The 5587-nt window shown below is 42.8% G+C and overlaps 1 protein-coding gene across 4 annotated transcripts in view; it reads right to left on the bottom strand.

Annotated features, from left to right (window-relative positions):
- Positions 1-5587, bottom strand: part of MYO1B (myosin IB) — a 181944-nt gene that overhangs the window by 158217 nt on the left and 18140 nt on the right. For 2 of the 4 annotated variants that reach the window (XM_012812757.2, XM_012812756.2), the window contains exon 1: positions 4778-4887. The exons of 1 other annotated variant lie outside the window; for it this stretch is intronic. The gene's annotated coding sequence lies outside the window, so the exon portion shown is untranslated. Of the gene's footprint in view, positions 1-4777; positions 4889-5587 lie in introns of those variants that run through there. One more of the 4 variants, XM_012812755.2, reaches the window with a different exon arrangement.

Here is a 5587-nt window from a genome sequence, read left to right as displayed (position 1 = left end):
GAAGGGAAGGAAAGAAGGAAGGAAGAAATGAAAACTGGATTCTTTAGAACAATTTACCCAAGTATGACTCTTAAAGGAGAAGGGGCTGGTGGGGCAGACAGAACCACACAGGGTACTTTACAGGATTCCCCAAAGTACCTGAGAAAGCAGACTTTGGCAGACATTTGTGAAAAGGTTCAAGTGAAGCTGATTTTTATTCCTACCAACATACTCTCCTGGAGAAATTTATGTAAGTTGTGTCTATTCGTGGCATTTACTTCATAAATTACAGTCATCTCATTTTCCAATCCTTTATTCCACTGTTCAAGCCAGCTACATATTGAGCCCTCTCCCACCTTTTCTCTACAGCTTTCTGCTAAAAATATCTAATGGATTGCTAGTAGGAGGGCTTCTGTTGGGATTTTTGGATTAGGGAAGAAACAGGCACAACTACTGGGCAATTCCCATACAGTATGGTATTGTCTTGTGTTCAAATTCTGGATAATACAAAGGATAGTTAATTAATAGGCAATAAGGAAACCAAATAGATTTGAACATGGAGTGAAAAGAAACGGATAAAAGCAAATGGAAGCTTATATGCCAGAGAGCCTGACTTGAACTTTAAAAAGCTCTGTGAGTAGGAGGGGCAATTAATTCATCATCCTGGTTAACACTCCAGAGGGCATCTCTTATAGGCCAGTGGGGTCAAGGCCAACGTTTCCTTCTGTCCAGGTAGGGAAAGGGTGGTCTCACCAACAAAAGCCATCACCTAGGAGCTCAACGACACTCAATCCCAGGCACAGGCCCATTTTCGAGGATTGAAAGAGCACCTAGAACTTCACAATTCATTAAGTGACAGGGAAAACAGTTTTTTCCAACTGTGGAAAGTGAGTATGACAAATATGTCATCTAGAGTAATTATAATAAAAGGATTTTTAAGTCAAAAATAACAGTGGCTGCTATAACAACACACAAGGTTTGGGATTACTAACTACTAACTCTTCTGATCTATGAGCAAAATTCCTAAGTGCTTTTGTTTATAATTAAAGAGGAAGGGGGAAGACCTCAGTATCCCGGGCAAAACCTTCTTAGAACCTAGGAAACAGTGGACCCAAGAGGAGTGACCCACTTGGTTTTTGGGAGAGCCAGAGCAAGGATGAAGCTTTCCTGACTGGTCTGAGAATGGGCTTTCACACCTATTATATTAAACACACCCTTCAATCGAATCCCTAAATTGCCAAACTCTTCACAACACCCTGGTTTTTTAAAGAAAAGCTGCACCCCAACATTACAGAAGACTTGTAGCAATAGCATAGGACTCTTTGATCCACCCCAATATGGTACAGCCCAGGCTTTGGGACCATAGTCCACACTCAATTCAAAGGGAATTCAGCTCTGGAATTCAAATGTCTGCTCTAAAAACTCAGGGATGACAACATCCCTTCCACAGGACTGTTATGTGGACTGGCTGAGCGAGCCAACTTGCCAGATGAGTTCCTCCCTTTCCAAGTCCCACTTCTTCTTCTGAGCCTGAAGAGCTTATCCACTCTTCTCTCCTGTTTTCTAGAAGGTGTGTAACTAACCTAGAGAGTTGCCCCTTTGCAATCAAATTGCCAAGGAGGAAATGCAGCCAACATCACTGCCCCCTACAGTCATTTCCCGGACAGCAACACTGGCTGCCCAAGGGCAGGACTCTTCAGAGCGCTTTCCCCGAAGCTGCAGCTGCATCTAAAAGCCACACCCGGCCTCCCTCTCTGCCCTCTCACCTGCCATAACCCTAGAAAGTCGTGAATGGGCAGCAAGCAGCCCAGGCTTTAGAGGAGATCCCGTCCTCACTCTGTGCAGCTCACGCCAAATGTTACGAGGATTAATGAGCTAATGTCTGAAAAGAGCTGCGAGTTCCTGAGGGACAAGGTAGCCAAAAACTATAAAGCGCTGCCACATCCAGCAACACAAACTCAGCTGCAGCGAGAAACGTGCTAATTATAACCCGAAGACTTCTCAATGCGCTCCCCTGAGACAGATAAAAAAATTCCGAGAAGTCAAAATGTGTTTAGGTTGGCAAACCTGAGAGCCTGGAACCCCTAGATGAATGTAAAACTGCTCAGATGTAAATGGCACACCCTATAGCTCTGATTTGTTCCTGGCGGGTGCACAGACGCCAACAACTAGTGATTATTAAATTGAATATGGCCAGCAGGGGAAAACAAACTTCCCTTCCAAATGAAGGGCTTTATTTATAAGGGGTCCCAGTCCCATTCTATGTGCTAATATCCTCACCCAAGGCTTGTCCCTTGCCTTCTCCCCCAGCTTAAACAGCTTAGAGAGTCATTCTTTCTGTAATCTTTAGACTCACACCATCCAATCACATAAGGCACTCCCTCATTATAACCACAAGTACAATGATTTGCACCTGGCAGGCACCCACGTTGGGTTTCCTATACTCATGAGTTTTGGAGGTCCCTCCAGATCATTTTGTTGGGGGGGGGGGGCGCGGGGGGGAGTGAAGACAGAGTCTCACATTGTCACCCTTTGTAGAATGCTGTGGGGTCATAGTTCATAGCAACCTCAAACCCTTGAGCTCAAGTGATCCTCTTACCTCAGCCTCCCAAGTAGCTGGGACTACAAGTACCCACCACAAGGCCCAGCTATTTTTTGGAGACAGGGACTCGCTCTGCTCAGGCTGGTCTCAAACTCCCGAGCTCAGGTGATCCACCCATCTTGGCCTCCCAGCATGCTAGGATTACAGGCATAAGCCACTGCACCCAGACTTACCTCTAGATCAGTTCTTGAAGACAAGTGGCTATGCAAGGGTCGTAGGTAAAATAGCACGGAGTATAATGGGGATCAACTACCTTCTTTTAAAAACATGGGCCTTCCCATCCTCAAGCTGTTTTTGGTGACAATGGGGAAAAATGTACTGAATTTCGTGCATTCTTCTTGCTCCTGGGGTAAGGAAGCAAATTATCCCCCAAGAAAAACAACAGTTTTGACATTCCACAACAGACCACAGATGTTACAATGACTAGCACAGTGGATCTGGAAAAACACCCAGAAGGTCCAAGTTGCAGACACAGCTTTATGGTTAGCTCACAGTGAGACCTTGGGAACAAAGGTATGTAACACATCATCTCCTAAGATCCTGTCTCCGCTTCCATCACTGTTGACTCAACAAAAAAGGCTCAGCTCTGGAAAGAATGAGTTCCTTCACTGTGGGGTAAGCATGAGTCCTGTGTCCAGTTGCAAAGAATGTTACACACCAAAAAGCCACCAGATGCCAGTCCACAAAAATCTTTCTCAATTACATTTACTCAGAGGCAAATGAGGGTGGCTCTCTTTATACTGACCTCATCACCAAAAAAGTGTATGGAAAGTGTCACCATACACAGCACCAAAGGAGACTCAGAGATTGACCTTGAGAAGTGCAGGCAGGGAGGCACATGTGAACACGTTCTGTGTGTTTATCTCTAACTACACAATCAGCCACAAAACGGCTTTTCTAAAAATGCTTCTGCTTATGAAAGCAAAAGAAGTCTGAAGATTACAAATCAAAAATCTATGTATAAAGGAAGAGAAAAATACGCATTCCTCAACAATGCAGCTTTGGTAGTGCCTCTGTACTTGTGGTTGAAAAACGTTTTCTAGAATGATAAAAATTCAGAAGCTTCCTCAAACAGCCATTAAAATAAAGTCTGATAAACTATGTAAACAAAGGGAGAGAGATTTATACATTTACATTACGATTTCATGAATGTTTATTAGTTGAAAATTGATTAAACACAAATAGTTAAGATGTTCCAAAAAAGACACTGATAATGTAAATGAAGAAGGCAAAACTACTTTGTCATTTAAAAAGAATTTTTAAAGAAAATAACTAAAGTACCACAGTGGGTTACTCCACCTAAGTTGATTAAACTCAACAATCACATTAAAATTTGGAAGCATTTTCTATGTCAATTTCTAGTTTTTCCTGTTGGAAGCATTATTTCATACAAAAATCAAAGCCACCATAATTATATTTATCAATGTTAACTAAACCTGAGTAATCTGCAAATTTCCAAAAGCTCTGTAGGATACAGCAGTTATTTCATGTATTTATATAATATACGTACACACAAATGCCACCCTCATACACACTTTTTTTCCGTGAATATGGCACACGATATCTGTACAGCTAAAATCTATTTTTAGGCCAAGCACAGTAGCTCACTCTGGGAGGCCAAGGCGGGTAGATTGCCTGAGCTCACGAGTTCGAGACCACCTTGAGTTAGAACAAGACCCTGTCTCTCAAAATAGCCAGGCATCGTAGGTGGCGCCTGTAGTCCCAGTTGCTCAGGAGGGGGAGGCAAGAGGATCGCTTGAGCCCCTAAGTTTGAGGTTGCTGTGAGCTATGAGGCCACCAGCACTCTACCAAGGGCAACAATGTGAAACTCTGTCTCAAAAAAATATATATATATCTATTTTTAAAGTTAATTAGCTTGACCACATATAGAGTCATACAACAAATTTTCCCAAGGAAAGTTTTTGTATAAAATAAAATATACAATAGTAAACTACCTTGTAAAAGCCTGATTAAGCAAAGTTCATTTCCTTCTACAAGTCATTTATCAAAAAGGGGCTTCAAAATACATTAGTACACCTTAGCTCACCTTTCATCAAATTAAAAGGCCTGAAAACTTAAAATTTACATTTCTGACCTTATGCTTATCTCTCAATATTTAGGTAGATAGAAAAACTAAAGAGTTCTCTTAAATGCCTCAATCACAAGGCCCCCCAGCTTAGAAATTAAAGTGCTTACCAACTTTTCTTCTCCATTGTTCTTTCCACTGGTTTAACTAGCACTTGAGCATTCAGTTCATAAGAGAGAGAGAGAGACAAACATTCGTTGTGACAGGGAGAACACACTAAGTACAACAAATATTTTGCACACAGATAAGAAGAGAAAAGTAGGTCAGTGCCCTGGGGCTAGGAAGAAGCAGCCTCAGTGTCCATCCAGGACAGCATGGTGTGATTGCCCATGCTGGACTCGCTCCTGTTCACAACATCCCACTCTGACTCCTGCTCCTAATAGACACAAGGCACCGGGTAGGCACAGAGGGAAGAAAGAACAGGAAGACAGCGACTGCTTCCCAGGCATTTTCTGTCTGGTTAGGGAAGAAAATGCTTAAGAGCAAGATAACCAATAAAACAGGTGCTCCCATACGGCACCTGATTCACCTCAAAATGAGGAATTATAGAGATTAATCTTTATGTTTAGAAATGGAGTTATTACCATGGCACAGGAGGATCACGTGATGGCTAAGGGAGTCAAACTTGACCTTGGCCTTGAAGGATAAGTAGAATGTGATAAAACAGAAAAGAGCTTAAAAGTAAGTACAAAACACATTCAGAAGACAGTGACTGGGCAGAGGTATAGGGTATAAGGAATAGGGCACCAGTGGGTAAAGACTCTAGAACAAAAGGTGAGCTAAAGCTTAGACTGGGAGTGGACCCTCAGGAGCTTACAGTTCAGAGCGGAGGGAATGGGTGTGAGGAGAGAGGGAGGCACCCCACAGCCTAGCTCCTGTGCCTGCACCACACACCCCATCTTATGCACCTGCACCACTGC

Source organism: Otolemur garnettii, unplaced genomic scaffold (genome assembly GCF_000181295.1).
Source record: "Otolemur garnettii isolate 467f Iridium unplaced genomic scaffold, OtoGar3 scaffold00222, whole genome shotgun sequence".
In the NCBI taxonomy this organism is placed as follows: Eukaryota; Metazoa; Chordata; class Mammalia; order Primates; family Galagidae; genus Otolemur; species Otolemur garnettii.
This window is presented reverse-complemented; position numbering and strand designations above follow the sequence as displayed.